At 37.4% G+C, this 17,831-nt stretch overlaps 1 long non-coding RNA gene across 3 annotated transcripts in view; it reads left to right on the forward strand.

Moving 5' to 3' along the window:
• LOC307011047 overlaps positions 1-16,423 on the forward strand; it is a 129,155-nt gene extending 112,732 nt beyond the window's left edge. For all 3 annotated transcript variants that reach the window (XR_013800343.1, XR_013800344.1, XR_013800345.1), the window contains 3 exons: positions 1,287-1,375; positions 14,550-14,643; positions 16,251-16,423. This is a non-coding gene — a long non-coding RNA (uncharacterized lncRNA). The remainder of the gene's footprint in view (positions 1-1,286; positions 1,376-14,549; positions 14,644-16,250) is intronic.
• Positions 16,424-17,831: the final 1,408 nt, after the last annotated feature.

The following is a 17,831-nucleotide window of genomic DNA, read 5'->3' on the forward strand; positions in this document are numbered from 1 at the left end:
TCAAAAACACGCATGATAACACAGACATTATTTGGAGAAGTTTACGGTGATAAAAGAGGTCGGGAGTTTCCACCACTAACAACGATCATTAGTTTACTCTGAACGATGATGCATTCTTGTGTGCTCAACTCTCTCTGCTCACGTGTGCAAGACAGAAAAAATGTGCATCAATTTCTGCAAAATTATGATGCATAATAATATGTCCAAAAAGTTGTTAATTGTCGTGCATTGAACAGAAAAACATCTCAGTAAAATACACATTTTATGTTGCATTGCATTTAACTCAGGACTTCTTCCTTGCAAAAGTTTCGATTGAGAAATGAAGCATGACTGCATCATTAGACATGCGCTTTTGAGTGTAAGAATGTGCTTTGCATTGTGAGACATTACATGTAAGAGATACAGTGACACTAGGCCCGTTTCACATCTGTCATGATTGATGGGCCTGAACCTGAGAAAATAAGACATTTAAATAATTTAATTATTTTTCTGAACGAGCTTGAGGCAAAATTTGACTCTTATGTCGAAATCTGCCATGATCATGTCAACAATTAAATGGCACATTAAATTAATATTCTGGGTTCAAAACTATTTAAGCTCAATTGCATTTGTGGCGTAATGTTGATTACCACAAAACATTTTTTTTGACTCATCCCTTGTTTTCATTTCATAAAAAAAAAAATCAAGGTTATGGTGAGAAATTGACAATGGAAGTGAAAGTAAGGATTTAAAAGCACTTTAATGTATCTTTCTGACAGAACGTGTGTATTATTTGAGCTGTAAAGTTGTTTGAATATTTTTTTACAGTCATTTTATGATTTATTATAGTATTATGGCAACATAAAATGTGTATTTTAATGAGATAAAAGTAGTTTTTCTGTTCAATGCACGACAATTATGGACCTATTATTATGCATCACAATTTTGCAGAAATTGATGCACATTTTTTCTGTCTTGCACACGTGAGCAGAGAGAGTTGAGCACACAAGAATGCATCATCGTTCAGAGTAAACTAATGATCGTTGTTAGTGGTGGAAACTCCCGACCTCTTTTATCACCGTAAACTTCTGCAAATAATGTCTGTGTTATCATGCGTGTTTTTGATTTCAACACCTGATCTCCACAGAAGCTCAGAGACAAAAAGTGCTTCAAGCCGATGCAATGAGCCACAAGCTGTTGATGTCACTGTAATGTCTTTGTGTGTCGACTGGTCTTCAGACTGGTTTACTGTGGACTCATCTGGGTAAACAGGAGAAAGAAAGAGACGCTGGTGTGTTTGTTTGCAGGAAAAACTGCTAATGGAAGACGAGCCATAGAGGCATTAGTCCAGACACTGACAGCAGGACAATAAGATTAAGAAGAGCACTAAAGGAAGGTAGGGAACGTCTTTGTGTTTGAGCATTAGTGTTTTCAAAGAGCAATGGTCTGAAATGCCTTCAAAGAGACGGTTGCATGTTAGGAGAGGTGTGCTGTTTCTTTTCTGTCTGACTTCCACTGAAAAAAATGAGTAGATTACTGAAGGAGGGACCTGAGCCATATCTAGAGCCCTGAATATCATAAGGACTTTAACAAAGAACAGCCTAGCAATGCCCTAGCAACAAACATGAACATCGTAGCAACGCCCTGGCAGCCACCTAGGACATATTAGCAACCACCAAGAACTTCTTATTAACCACATAGTAACTCCCTAGTAGCAACCATCAAAAACATTTTAGCAACCGCATAGCAATGCCCTAGCAACAATCAAGAACATCTTAGCAACGCCCTGGCAACCACCTAGGACATATTAGCAACCACCAAGAACTTCTTATTAACCACATAGTAACTCCCTAGTAGCAACCATCAAAAACATTTTAGCAACCGCATAGCAATGCCCTAGCAACAATCAAGAACATCTTAGCAATGCCCTGGTAACCACCTAGGACATATTAGTAACCACCAAGAACTTCTTATTAACCACATAGTAACTCCCTAGTAGCAACCATCAAAAACATTTTAGCAACCGCATAGCAATGCCCTAGCAACAATCAAGAACATCTTAGCAACGCCCTGGTAACCACCTAGGACATATTAGCAACCACCAAGAACTTCTTAGCAACTACATAGTAACGCCCTAGCAACCATCAAAAACATTTTAGCAACCGCATAGCAATGCCCTAGCAACAATCAAGAACATCTTAGCAACGCCCTGGCAACCACCTAGGACATATTAGCAACCACCAAGAACTTCTTATTAACCACATAGTAACTCCCTAGTAGCAACCATCAAAAACATTTTAGCAACCGCATAGCAATGCCCTAGCAACAATCAAGAACATCTTAGCAATGCCCTTGCAACCACCTAGGACATATTAGCAACCACCAAGAACTTCTTAGCAACTACATAGTAACGCCCTAGCAACCATCAAGAACATCTTAGCAACGCCCTGGCAACCACCTAGGACATAGCAACCACCAAGAACTTCTTAGCAACTGCATAGTAACACCCTAGCAACCATCAAGAACATCTCAGCAACCACATAGCAATGCAATGGCAACCACCAAGAACGTCTTAGTAACCACATACAGTAGCAACACCCTAGCAACCACAAACTGCACCCTGTCATTGTGGCAGTGAGTTTAAACAGGCAAACATCCCTCATATTTTATTCAGGCGACGCAAAAGTCTATTCAGAATGTATTTCTTGCCCTTCCAAGTCCTTTCTTATCCAAGTGCTTTCCAGTGCAGAAAACTGAATGACCCTCAAAAGTCCAGCGCGTGTAGGCCTATTGTTGGTGGATCCGTTTTAGTGTGTGTGTGTGTGTGTGTGTGTGTGTGTGTGTGTGTGTGTGTGTTCAGGAGTCACAGCACTCCAAAGTACTTTTGCACTTGTGTTCTTCCCGTAAAAGCAGGCAGGCTGCCACATGCTCGCACACCCAAGCACATAATCTGAGAGAGAGAGAGAAGGGGGAGAGAGACAGAGAGAGAAGGGGGAGAGAGAGAGAAGAGAAGGGGGGGGGAGATAGAGAGAGAAAGAGAGAGAGAGACATAGAGAGAGAGAGAGAGTGAGTCAGCATTACAGACTCCATTTCATCTCTGTCCTGACTGGAGAATTACTGATTAACCCTTTGCTACCTCTGCTCATGTGGAAGCTGTTTAATCACCTCAATACTGCGTTTGGAGATTTAGAGATTTCTTCCTTCCTTTCCTCTCTTCTGTGTTTCAATGGAGACTCAAGAAGCCATGCATTATATATACAAACAAACGTTTGGGATTTTTATCTTTAAATAGATTAGTACTTATATTGGCCATCATTATCATGTTAATATTGTAAAAGTTCAATGAACAGATTAAGATCTGGATAAAAATATAGGCCTATATATATATATATATATCATAATATAGAGAAATAATAGTTTTATTTGGCAAATATGCATTAAATCAATTAACTTTCTATATATATCAAAGAATCCTGTAAAAAATCTAAATCAAAATTCCTTAAATGATCATAATCATAAATGTTTATTGAGCAGCAAGGGTGTGTGCGGGGTGTGTGTGTGTGTGTCTGTCTGTCTCTGTGTGTGTGTGCAACCATTCTTTGTGACTCACTTGAAAAACAGGCTGACAAATGAATGAGAGAGAGAGAGAGAGAGAGAGAGAGAGAGAGAGAGAGAGAGAGAGAGACTGACTGAAGTGTTTAACTGGAGGAAACAGGATTTCAAATAAATATTGTTCTTTTTAACTTTCTATTCATCAAAGAATCCTGCAAAATAAAATGTATCACGGTTTCCACACATATATGAAGCATCACGACTGTTTTCAACACTGATAATAATCATAAAAGTTTCTTGAGCATCAAATCATCATATTATAATGAATTCTGAAGGATCATGTGACACTGATATATGACATAATATTCACATTGAAAACAGCGATTTTAAATTATAATAATATTTCAAAATGTTTACCTTAGTTTTGATCAAAAAAATGTAGCCTTTCAGACTTTACATTACATAAACCAATACACAAATATGACAAAACAAGATGCATGGAAAGTGACCTAAGCAAATATGTTGTCCTATGTTAGAAATGTCTAAATAATGTTTATCTGTTTGTTGAACACAGGGGCGTATAGCAACTATTATAACATTATTTAGATGTTATAACAACATATTTAATACAAAGTTCATTCCTGTCCCTCTCTGTGAAATCCTCGGTGTGTGTTTGAGTCTCGCTGCAAATACAACTGTGACCCTGGACCACAAAACCAGTCACATGGGTCATTTTTGTGAAATTTTGATTTATACATCACATGAAAGCTGAATAAATAATCTCTCCATTGATGTGTGGTGTGTGATGATAGGACAATATTTGGTCGAGACACAACTATTGAAAATCTGGAATCTGGGAGCAAAAAAATGTAAACATTGAGAAAATCTCCTTTAAAGTTGTGCATTTATGTTCACGATTGTGCTGCACTCACTCACAAAAATACATGTTTTATATATTTACGGCAGGAAATTTACTAAATATCTTCATGGAACATGATCTTAATATCCTCATGATTTTTGGCATAAAAGAAAAATTGATAATTTTGACCCATACAATGTATAGTTGGCTATCGCCACAGATATACCCGTGCGGCTCCAGACTGGGTTTGTGATCCAGGGTCACACATTTGCTGCAGTTGTGTATAATAGCAGCGTTCAGGAGCACGTTATACTGCGGTGAGCATGCATGTGTTTACCGCTCGACACAATGAGAGGGAGGGAGAATGTAGGTCACATTCCTGAGCCGAGAGCTTCAGAGCGACACAATCACAGCAGGATTTCCTGCATTTCACTGAAGGCCGTCGACACAACGCATTTCCCCCGTGTTCCCCCAAACACAGACTCACAGGCCACGGGATCACATCTAAATCAGCCCGTGCGTGTGTGTGTGTGTGTGTGTGTGTGTGTGTGTGAGAGTTACAGACCCGTAGATGTTTCACTGAGGCGCTCTTACATCTGGAAGAACATAATGCTTTTAAAACACAAACCAAATGCAGATTGGCTGGTGTGTCATCTGACTACACACACACACACACACACACACACACACACACACACTGACTGGTTTGTCATCACACACACACACACACACACACACGTTTATTTATCTAAATGGGGATGTTGCACACACTCTAAAATATGCTGTCTCCAAAATTGGGTCAAATATGGACAAACCCAACCGTTGGGTTAAAAATGTATTTAAAAAACTTAACCCAATGGTTAGGTTTGTACATTTCTGACCCAAATTTCCATATACAATAGAAAACTGCATTTTTACAAAACTTTTTTAATTTATACTATTTTTGAAGATCAGAACATCCCCAAAAGGAGCTTTTGAGTGAAAATATCTCCCCAAAATATACTTAAGTCCCCCCGATATGATGCAATAATTCTCCACTTTACAATGTCCTTAATTTGAATCCCCGGAACTCAATTATGCATCTCATTCTGAACTGATTTTTTAAAATATAATAATTCTTAATAACCGATTTTCATCTAAAATTTATTAGGGATTCACCGATATGACATTTTTCGCAGATACCGATAATTCTTTGTATTTGAAAGCCGATAACCGATATATTGGCCGATAAATCTAAATCCAAATTTCCCCCAAAATATACTTAAGTATAAGTATTCTTATAAAATCAAATTCTCCCCAATATGATGCATTAGGTCTCCACTTTACATTGTCCTTCTTCTGAATCCCTGGAACACAATTATGCATCTCATTCAGAACTACTTCTAAAAAGATACTGGAAATAATTGTTCTTCATCTAATATTTATTAGGGATGCACCGATATGAACATTTTGGCCGATACCGATAACCGATAATTCTTTATATTTGAAAGCCGATAACCGATATATTGGCTGATAAATCAAAATCCAGATTTTTATATAATTTTTGAGAGCCTGATTACAAAAACAAAAGTCTCACCATTAAAAGCCACGTCCCACACACACAATTATAATGTTCTCATTATTTTTATGTAGCTTATATGATAGCACATGTTGCACTTTACTGTATTTTCATTTTTTAAGTGATTCTAATCATATTTCAAGCAATTCAAAACCATATGTTGAACAGTGTGCATCTGAAGTGTCTCAGCTTGAGGAAATAATACATTATTTATCGGCTTTAATATATCGGCCAAATTTTCTTTTCAGGCCGATACCGATATGTTGGCCGATATATATCCCTTATATTTATATTTTATTTTATTTCAGCTTTATTTGAGTGAACTGATTTTCATGAATAGTTTTTTTAATAACAAAGCTGGACGCTGCTGAATCTACATCAATATTGCAATTAAACTTATGATTTGTCTAAACCTCATGAACTTGAACTCATGATCAAACTTTCATTGAGTCAGTTGGTTTTGATGAATCGTTCAAAAGAGTCATTTATCAATTGAACCGAATCGGGTGGAGCGATTCATGACTGGTTCACTCGGCTGAAGGTCATTTCATTCATAAACTCCAATTGGACTGAAAAATTGTCAATAATGATGGAATTAAATTTTTTGCATGAACAATCCCTATAAGTACAGCAGTTTGGATCAGTTATTTTTGAAGTACTAATGTTGAACCAAAACATTTATTAGTATTTAGTATTAGTATTATTAGCCTAATAAGTTCAAACATTATTAAAAACAAGTGAACAGTCAGTAATAAAATAAGAACAAATACACAAAATAAAAACAAATACACGGATTACAAGCAGAGATGATACTAAATAACAGAGTTACAAAGTCTAACCGTAGTGTTCAGATACAGAAATGAATAATTAAGCCTAAATGTAAAATAACACTATTTGTTCACTGTAGAAATTAAATTATTAAAGCTGTGTTGTTTTATTAACATTAATGCACAGACAACAGTGATTAGGCTGCCGTCACTTTAAGACCGACAATAATAAATATTAATCATATTAAATAATAATAAGATTTAATAATAATAAATCTAAACCAGAATGATTACATTTCTGATTCCCATCGCTATTGGGAACGAGTGACATCATTGTCTCTCTCTCTCTCTCTCTCTCTGTCCATCTTTGTGTTGAATCCCAGCTGCTCTATAATAGTGTGTGTGTGTGTGTGTGTGTGTGTGTGTGTTTGGTCCAGACATGTCGGCCGCTGAAATGATCTCCCGCAGCCTGTAATAAAGCACCAGCATCCCTTCCCTCCACAATCCTGTCACTCCTGATCTCCGTCCTCTCCTCCCTCTGGATCCGTGCCACACGACGCATTCTTCCAGCCGGCCGTGTCCCGATCTGAGGAGAGAGAGAAAGGAAAAACCGGGAGTCAAAACAGAGGTGTGATTCACAGGCCTGATATAGGCTATCATCATCTGAGCAGCTGCTTCCTGGAATTAGAGCTGCGGGGTGTGTGTGTGTGTGTGTGTGTGTCTGTCTCTGTCTGTCTCTCTGTGTGTGTGTGTGTGTGTGTGTGTGAGCAACCATTCTTTGTGACTCACTTGAAAAACAGGCTGACAAATGTATGGCTGAGAGAGTATGAATGACTGAAGCGTTTAACGGAGGAAACAGGATTTTTCCTCCCGCCTTATATTTAATCTCTCTCTCTCTCTCTCTCTCTCTCTCTCTCTCTCTCTCTCTCTCTCTCTCTCTCTCTCTCTCTCTCTCTCTCTCTCTCTCTCTCTCTCTCTCTCTCTCTCTCTCTCTCTCTCTCTAATGAGAGTTTATAGTTTGCACATGTTTTGGAATGATTTTTTATGGGTATTTATTTGGATATTTGATATATTGAATGTGTATTTTTTTGTACTCCTGTGTAGGAACTGAATGTATTAGTTTAGGTTATTTGTAATAAAGTGTTAAAATTAAAAATTATCTTTATATATATATATATATCTCAAATCAATCCAATTCGATTCAGAAAGCTTTATTGGCATGACAAAAAAATAAATGTTGTATTGCCAAAGCATCAAAACAACATAGAAAAAGATTTAGAACATTTAGTACAGAAAATAATAATAAAAGTTAAATTAAGTAAAAAAGATAATATTATATATATTCATGGCTAGATATAGCAAAAATTATAATACTGATAACATAAAACAATGATAATAATAATAATAAAATATTAATAAATAAAATCTCTCTCTTTGAGAGATTTTTAAATGACTTTTTATTTGTATACTTTCTGTTTATCATTTTAATTTTTGTTATTTAAAAAAATTTGTTTTAGTCTTTAATGTTTTTTACTTCAACTTTAAATGAAAATTTGTTGATTTGACAACTTCCTGAAATAAAATATGCATATGTTTTTAATACTTTATATCAGTTAACGTTTGTTTTAGTTTTAGTTAACAAACTGATTCAAATGCATCGCATGTTTCGTTTAAGCAAGCACACAATCTCACAATCCTGCGGTTCATTATTACAGCACATTCGGGGATGAGCTGAAATTAGCCGTCTTGTTTCATGCTAACCGTATTAATAGACGCTGCAGATGACGCTGGCTGGCTTAAAGAACAGAGGCTGGTTTAGTCAGTGTCCTTAACCTACTTAAAATAGTGTGTCAACTAATACGTCTCTGTGGCGTTTCCCGTCTGAACAATGACACTGGAGAGTAGAAGAATAGCGAGCGAGTCGAACTTCATTTAGGAAACCGTGTCAATGTGAAGCTCTGTCACACGGCAGGCTCAGAATAGCCCCGGTCCCTCGGTAGGCGTTCGCAGGATCACTTTCATGAGGCTGTTGCTACGCTTCGGCTGAGTGCTTGTTTAAGTAGGCAAATGTGTTATGCACACTTCATTGATAATGTAGTTCACGGGCAACTGGACATGCATTAAAATTGGCGAATGAGATGCTGCCAGTCCTGTTTTGTTAAGTGCATTTAATATATTCTGGTAAATCCATCTGGTGCCACGAGGAAGCGAGTTTCCTACAGTGTCGGATGTTTCCAGACAGGACGTGATCTAACGCAGTGGTTCCCAACCTTTTTTTGTCTGAGACCCCCTTTTTCCCAAGAAAATATATTAGGCCCCCTTCACATTTAATGATATTATCGCTCTTGTAAGCTTGCAGCATGGATGACAAAATATGTTGTTTTCAAACAAACGGTATGTTTACTATAACCAGATATGTTTATGCACAAATAATAGCCTATAATATTGAAAATACAATAACAAAAACATCAGTAGGCCCTTTGTAATTTAAAAACGTAAGCCTAGGAGTAGCGTATAAATTTGCCCTATTTGAAATGCAATAACAATATTCACACTGGTGTGTAGGTAAAAAAAAGAAAGAATGTAGGCTATTACTAAATGACTGCTGTCTGGGGCCTCAATACTTGCATGTTATTTGTGAGGCTTTATTTTTGACGCGTTTGGCGCTATAGCGAGCGATAATAATTGTGTTTATTAACAGAATAATGCGTCTTTCGGAAGAACATTGTAGCCGGAACTACTTCTCTCTGTGTACGTCTATGACGAGTCACGCAGGTCCTGGGCTACTCGATCCGAACCAGTGTAAAATAGTCCCAATGTAAACACTTATTATAGGAATACCAGTGGCTCAGGATAAGACAAAAACACGGATTGGAAAATGGATTCATGATGAACTCGCTCATTATATACATTTTGTCAATTTTGAACAGAAAAAAAGTTAAAGGAACACTCCGACTTTTTGGGACTTTAGCCTATTCACCTTATCCCCCAGAGTTAGATAAGTCCATACATACCTTTTTCATCTCCGTGCGTGCTATAAGTCTGTTTGACGCACCCACCGCTAGCCTAGCTTAGCACAAAGACTGGATGTAAATGGTTGCAGCTAGCATACTAATCCAAATAAGTCACAAAATAAAGCAAACATTTTCCTATTTACATGTTGTGATTTATATAGTCACAGAGTGTACAAAAAACAAAGTCACATGAGACACAGACATATTTTACCGTATAAATACTGGGAACTATATTCTCTGAAGGCGGAAGCACTGCTACTTGGGCGCAGCACCTGAGACGCGCTCTGAACGAACTCTCTGCTCCTCACCACGGCGCGTCTCAGGTGCTGCGGTTATCACTCCGCCCAAGTAGCAGTGCTTCGCCTTCAGAGAATATAGTTCCCAGTATTTATACGGTAAAATATGTCTGTGTCTCATATGACTTTGTTTTTTGTACACTCTGTGACTATACAAATCACAACATGTAAATAGGAAAATGTTTGCGTTATTTTGTCACTTATTTGGATTAGTATGCTAGCTGCAACCATTTACATCCAGTCTTTGTGCTAAGCTAGGCTAGCGATGGGTGCGTCAAACAGACTTATAGCACGCACGGAGATGAAAAAGGTATGTATGGACTTATCTAACTCTGGGGGATAAGGTGAATAGGCTAAAGTCCCAAAAAGTCGGAGTGTTCCTTTAAGGACTTTTATTTAATGCTCATTGCTCAACTTTTCAAAATATGACGCGACCCCCCTGTTGGGAACCGATGATCTAACGGACTGGGGTGCGTTTCCCAAAAGCATCGTTAGCCAACTATAGTCGCACACTAAAAAAATATTGTTGGTTTGACTTCAAAAACTAGTTAGCCTTGCAATTTTGAGTTAATTGAAATTAAAAATTTGAGTTAAAGGAACATTCCACTTTTTTTGTAAATAGCCTCATTCTCCAGCTCCCCGAGAGTTAAACAGTTTTACCGTTTCCGAATCCGTTCAACCGATCTCCGGGTCTGGCGGTAGCACTTTTAGCATAGCTTAGCATAGATCATTGAATCTGAAAAATTACCAAAGAGTTGCGATATTTTTCCGATTTAAAACTTGACTCTTCCGTAGTTACATCGTGTACTAAGACCGACAGAAAATGAAAAGTTGTGATTTTCTAGGCCAATATGACTAGGAACTATAATCTCATTCCTGCGTAATAATCAGGAACTGCTGCCGTACAGCAGCGCAATGACTCCGAGCTGGAAAATGAGACTATTTACAAAAAAAGTGGAGTGTTCCTTTAAGACAATAAAGGTGACTGGTTTGATCAACAGAAACTCAAAATATTATGATATCTGATCCACATTAGTTATCTAAGTGGATAGTTTAGATAATCAGCATATAGTTTAACGAGTCGTGTTTCCCAAAACTAAAAATTACAATGAACATTCACGAAAAATGTTGCATGTTTTGAACGACAGATCTCGATCTGTAGTTAGAAGCAGAGTTTCTTGTTTGCATGACATGTGGACTCAATAAATCCTTATCTTGAGGAAACTAAGCTGGCATTCAGTATCTTTTACTTTGTATATATATATATATATACAGGTGAAACTGGAAAAATTATAATATGGTGCAAAAGTTCATTTATTTCAGTAATTGAACTTAAAAGGTGAAACTAATATATTATTTAGACTCATTACATGCAAAGTGAGATATTTCAAGCCTTTATTTGTTATTATTGTGATGATTATGGCTTACAGCTGATGAATTTTCTAAATTTTTGAATTTGCATAAGCTGTAAGCCATAATCATCACAATAATAACAAATAAAGGCTTGAAATATCTCACTTTGCATGTAATGAGTCTATATAATATATTAGTTTCACCTTTTAAGTTCATTTACTGAAATAAATGAACTTTTGCACCATATTCTAATTTTTCCAGTTTCACCTGTAAATGTCTTTTATGTCTTTTAGTTTGTCAAAAGATTTAAAGTGGCGTTTTTGAAGAGTGCGCATGTGCTCTAGTACGTACGAACGAGTCTATGATTGAATCTGGAAATAAAGCAAAATAACTAATTAGAATTAGTCTGAAAATGTTAGCCCAAAAATCTAGCATTATTAAATTTCAAACGGATTCATTAAAAGAAGTTATTACACACCAATGTGGTTGAACGACAAATTTGACGGTACGTTTTTAGGAAACCGTCGTGACTAGCTAGTTGATTTCTTCGACAATGCATCGTACTATGGTAGTTAAACAGTCGTTGTACGAGAAAAACACCCATTGAAACAATTGTCAGAGATGTGATGGCATTAGTTCACACTCCATTTAATAATAATAAAATTAAGATCTGATTGATATGGCTCCAATCTGATTGGCTGGCGCTGTGCAAATTCCAGGAATCGGGATAAGCACCAGGAAATTAAAGGGTTAGTTCACCTGAAAATTAATCTTCGGAACACAAATGAAGATATTAGTGATTAAATCTGAGCGCTGTCTCACTCCTCCATTGGCTTCTATTGTAATTGAAACTTGCCGGCCCAGAAAGTTAGTAAAGATAATGTTTAAAATAGTCGAAGTGACTACAGCGGCTCAAGTTTAACAAGTGACCAGTATACTTTTTGTGCGCAAAAAAAACAAACAAAAAACGACTTTATTCAACTATTAATTTTCTTCTGTGTGTTCCTCTGAGCAGCGCTTCATCAGAACGGAGGCTCACTATTGGCCAGCATCACACACATGACCAGCGTCAGCCAATAGTGAGCCTCCGTTCTGATGAAGCGCTGCTCAGAGGAACACACAGAAGAAAATTAATAGTTGAATAAATTTGTTATTTTTATGTTTTTTGCACACAAAAAGTATTCTGGTTGCTTGATAAACTTAAGGTTGAGCCGCTGTAGTCACTTGGACTATTTTAAACATTGTCTTTACAAACTTTTTGTGTTTTTTGCGCACAAAAAGTATTCCCGTCTTTCACGTACTTTCATTTTTGGGTGAACTATCCCTTTAAACTCAAGAGCACAGGTTGTGCATCACTGTTTTGTAGTTTTGTGCAGAGTTTTAAATGAGGAATAGCGGCGATACGGAGTCAGCGATGCGCGCGGTGGCAGACCGGATTGCAGGATGGCGCCGGCGCTTGAAGTGTGGGTTCAATAATTGAGTCGACAGATTAAAGTAGGAGTCTCAGCCCTTTGCCACGAGGCTCTCGGGATGAAGCAGAGGTGGGAACGTCTGCGGATGAATGGGGGAATAAAGTGTGACTCACTTCCTGACCGGAGAAACCCTAGATCTGACTCTCGTACTTCCATCGGGAAGTTCATCCAGGGCGTCCGTGCGCTTCTGAGTCAGTGGAGCTGTTGGGCTTTCAGGAATCCGCGCGTCGATGCCAAGAGCTCTCAGACAAAGCAAACCCGCCGAGATCTGCCTCTCCTCTCAACTCGCACACATGGAAGCCATTTGAGAGGCCTGGCTTGGAAACCGAGCCAAATACTCTCGAGATGACAGACTGTATTTGTGTCATGTGTGCTGTTTCTTACAGATTTTCCATGTTCCCTTACAGTAAAACGGCTAGTCATACAAAAGGCCTTCTGTCTCATTACTACAGATAGGCCCTACTTTATTGGGTTTTCTTACTTGAAAAAAATAACTGTATTGGATGTGTAAGCATGACTGTGTTTATGAATCATATACATGCAAAATAGACTAGTCATGCATTGGGTTTCCTACTGGTAAAAATGGGACGTTAATGGAAAATGTTGTATTTTTCTTTACTCTCATTACACAAAAAAAGGGTAGATGAGCATTCCTCACTAGTAAGTCATAAAGGTTTGGAGGGTGAGTAAAGGATGACAGGATTTACATTTTGGATTCATTATTTGGTCACACTTTCGGTTCCAATTCTCACTATAACTATGACTTTTCCCTCAATAAACTCCTAATTACTGCTTATTAGTAAGGGAGTTGTTAAGTTTAGGTATTGGGTTGGATTAAAGCGGTGGTATAATGCCCTTTTCATAAGATGTACAATATGTCTCTGATGTCCCCAGAGTGTGTGTGTGAAGTTTTAGCTAAAAATAAACCACAGATATTTTTATATTGAATGTTAAAATTGTCACTTTTTGAGGGTGAGCAAAAACGCACCGTTATTGTGTGTCTGTCCCTTTAAATGCAAATGAGCTGCTGCTCCCGGCACAGGGGGCGGAGCTTCAAGAGCTCCTTTTACCTCACTGACGCATGCACTGAAAAATTAGCATATTCTGTCATGATCATCTATATATCGTGTTCCGGGGGCGGGTTTATGTAAATTATAGGGTTGGCGATGTCACTAACATGTCTGGGGTGAAGGTGTAAGTTGCAACTCAATTGTTTTGAGCATTTGTTTTTTGGTTGGTTTTGTGGTTGTTGTTTTTTCTGTTGTATTATGTATTTTGGACCCTCTTGAAAATGAGATGTTGCATCTCAAGGGGCAATCTATTAATATATTGAATTGAATTGAATTGAATTGAACTAACCCGGGAGGAATGTCGTGTAGTTCCTACCAGCCGTTTGTTGTAGTCCTTTTCTTTAAAAGCAAAAATCTCCCTTTGCTTTGAATTTTGAGCGTTGTAACTTTGCAGATGTTGTTTATGATCAAACAGCAACATTACACACTAACTACTGTTATAAAAGTGAAATCATACTCAACCACCCCTTTAAGGGATGTATAATATGGTCATGCAGAATAAGGCATTAACATATGCTTATAATACAGCCAATATAGTAATATGCATGCAGAATTGGACCCTAAAATAAAAGTTACAATTATTCTCTGTAAACATGCACTGTATGTTCATGCAATGATACCTTGTGTAGTTTCAGACTGGTTCACAGTCCCTTTACTCGCCATCACATGCATATCAGGGGTTTTGAAAAGAAGCTAATCGCTGGATTCACCAAAGTTCCCGAGGTTAGTGGGATCAAATCTTTGAAAAGACTGAATGTTATATATTCTTGAAATCAAAAGGTACATTTAGTCCGTGTCTGTAGCTTTAAGAGGCTTTCGTTACATTAGTGGACTCACTGACATACGCCAACAGATAAATCTCATGGAAAAACAGACCAAGAATATTGATGACATCATCTTGCACTCAAAGGCGTGTCCCAACGTGTTGTCCAATCGAATGTTCTCGAACATGAGAATCTAAAGACCATTCAACCTGATCTCATGAGAAAACATAACTTTTTTATGTTTTATGTGAGTTTTATGAATTAGAATGTACAAATACATAAGAAAAAGTAGCCAGCGAAATATAAGATGGTTATGAATTGTAATGAGAGTGTGAAAAGAGGATACGAGCCCTTTCATATCCTACACTCTAAAAAATGCTGGGTTGTTTTAACCCAATTTTGGGTCAAATATGTACAAACCCAAACGTTGGATCAAAAATGCAATTTAAAAATTTAACCCAATGCCTGGGTTTGTCCATATTTGACCCAAAATTGGGTTAAAACAACCCAGCATTTTTTTGAGTGTATTTCTGTTTAAAAGTTGGAAATATGTCAAAGATAGAAAAATGCTTATCAAGAAAAAAAAATTGGATCTTTTAGTGTCAAATTGTAAAAACACTAGAATATAATATAATTCAGTATTGCTTCTATTCACCTTTAAACTGTAAAAAAAATATAATAATATTTGAAATGTATGGTATAAAAAATGCTGGGTTGTTTCAACCCAATTTTGGGTTAAATATGGACAAAACCAGCCATTGGGTTAAAATTTTAAATTACATTTTTAACCCAACGTTTGGGTTTGTCCATATTTTCACTCAAAATTGGGTTGAAACAACCCAGCATTTTTTTAGAGTGTAAAAACCTGACAGTTGTGGTTTTTTAACATTTGAAGTTTTACAGATTTAACTATTTTTTTAACCTGATATTATGATATTATGACAGTCATAAGAGAAAGTCACATGATGAATCAAAGTTCATTACTCGTAGCTTTTCCACAAGCTGAAGTTAATTATAAATATACACTATAAAAAATCCTGGGTTGTTTTAACCCAATTTTGGGTCAAATATGGACAAATCCAAACGTTGGATCAAAAATGCAATTAATTTTTTTTACCCAATGGCTGGGTTTGTACATATTTGACCCAAAATTGGGTTAAAACAACCCAGCATTTTTTAGAGTGTATAGACACAATCATTATAACGCACTAAAAATAACATAATGCAATAAACATTAATTTAACAACACAAGAACTTAAAACCCTGATGTACATAACTTCTAAAACTAAAAAACTATTATTTCAATGATAAACCATCAAAACATCACAGAGAATTCTGTGAATGTCAATTTACGGTGTAAATTATAGAATTATACATCCGGTCTTTTACTGTAAAATCACGTGAAGTATTTAATTAGATATATCACAGTTTTTCAGCTTATTGAGTAAGTGAGCGTACTGTTGAAAAACTTTTTACTGTAGCATTTTCTCAATTTTCGAGTGCATGTCCACGTTTCTGTTGCATCATCTGTTTCTGTCCTCCTGTGTTTCACATTATGTTTTATAGCGTGCTGAGACGCTGTGGTCGTGTGGGATCTGCTGTTTCTGTGCTCGACGTCGCTACGCTACACTGAAAACACCAGGAGGATCACGAGGGTCTCGCGGCACAAACCCTCGCGGCTCACTTCTGTTTATGAGGGACGGAGAGACCAGACGCTCGGTGGGTTTGGCACATGAACACCGAAACCACTGAACCTGTGAGGATCAAATGTAAACGTTTAAGAAAAACACACATTTATTAACCACTAATCTGAATCATGAGGGTAAATATGTGACCCTGGACCACAAAATGGGTAATTTTTTTGAATTTGAAAATTATACATCATATGAAAGCTTAATAAATAATCTCTCCATTGATGTGTGGTTTGTTATGATAGGACAATATTTGGTCGAGACACAACTATTGAAAATCTGGAATCTGAGGATGCAAACAAATGTAAACATTGAGAAAATCTCCTTTAAAGTTGTGCATTTATGTTCACGATTGTGCTGCACTCACTCACAAAAATACATGTTTTATATATTTACGGTAGGACATTTACTAAATATCTTCATGGAACATGATCTTAATATCCTAATGAGTTTGGCATAAAAGAAAAATGGATAATTTTGACCCATACAATGTATAGTTGCTATTGTCACAGATATACCCGTGCGGCTCCAGACTGGGTTTGTGGACCAGCGTCACATATGTAAGCTATGTAGATTAGACAGTGTTCGAAATGTTTTGTAAAGGGCTCCTATTATGCTTTTTTACATGTTCAACTTTCTTTAGTTTAGTGTGTAATGTTGAAAAAGGTTTCCTCCAGTGGGAGTTCTTCTCTATATCAGTGTCTGTGTTTCTGAACTCCTGAAACGCCTCCATTGTAGTCTTCAGTTTCTTCCGGGAACAAACACGTCACAATATTCCTCATTTAAATAATTAATGCGCAGAATAAAGGGGCGGGGCCTGGTTGAGTTAGTTAGTAGTGTGTTGAACTGGCGGTTATGGTAAGGCGCGGGACATTTCCCAAACACACTCGAATCGCGCGACCAATCACAACACACTGCTCCAGCCGACCAATCAGAGCACAGTGTGCTTTCAGAAGGAGGGGCTTCATAGAGACAGGAACTAAACAGAGCGTTACTAAGGACACTTTCACACCTTGTTTGGTCCGGATTTTCTGACTTTTCAGTTTGATCCGAATCAAAATGACAGCTGTGAAACCTCCTCGGATCACGATCCGGACCACACAGACGAAATTTGGTCAGATGAAAAGAGGTAGTCTCGGTCCGGATCAAACTGAACAAAGGTTTGGATCGCGTGTGAACGCATTTTCTGTATGGTTCAGAGTCAGACTTTCAGAGCATTTACAGGAAGATCCAGTGGTTCCCGCGTAGTCGAAGAAGATTATTATCATGAAAAATGAACATGTGGAGAGGAGGAGACGAGGTTTTTAATTGAAATATGGTCTGACGACATAAGAAGAAGTCAACTGGGAAAAACGCTTGCAGTCTTCTCCTGCTTTCCCGCCGGCGACGATCACATGTTCACACGACGAGGACGTTCATTTGGCGAATTTGAGCTCGCCTCGCGTATAGTCGGTGC

The sequence above is a fragment of the Phoxinus phoxinus genome (assembly GCF_949152265.1).
Source record: "Phoxinus phoxinus genome assembly, chromosome: 14".
NCBI classification, from domain to species: domain Eukaryota; kingdom Metazoa; phylum Chordata; class Actinopteri; order Cypriniformes; family Leuciscidae; genus Phoxinus; species Phoxinus phoxinus.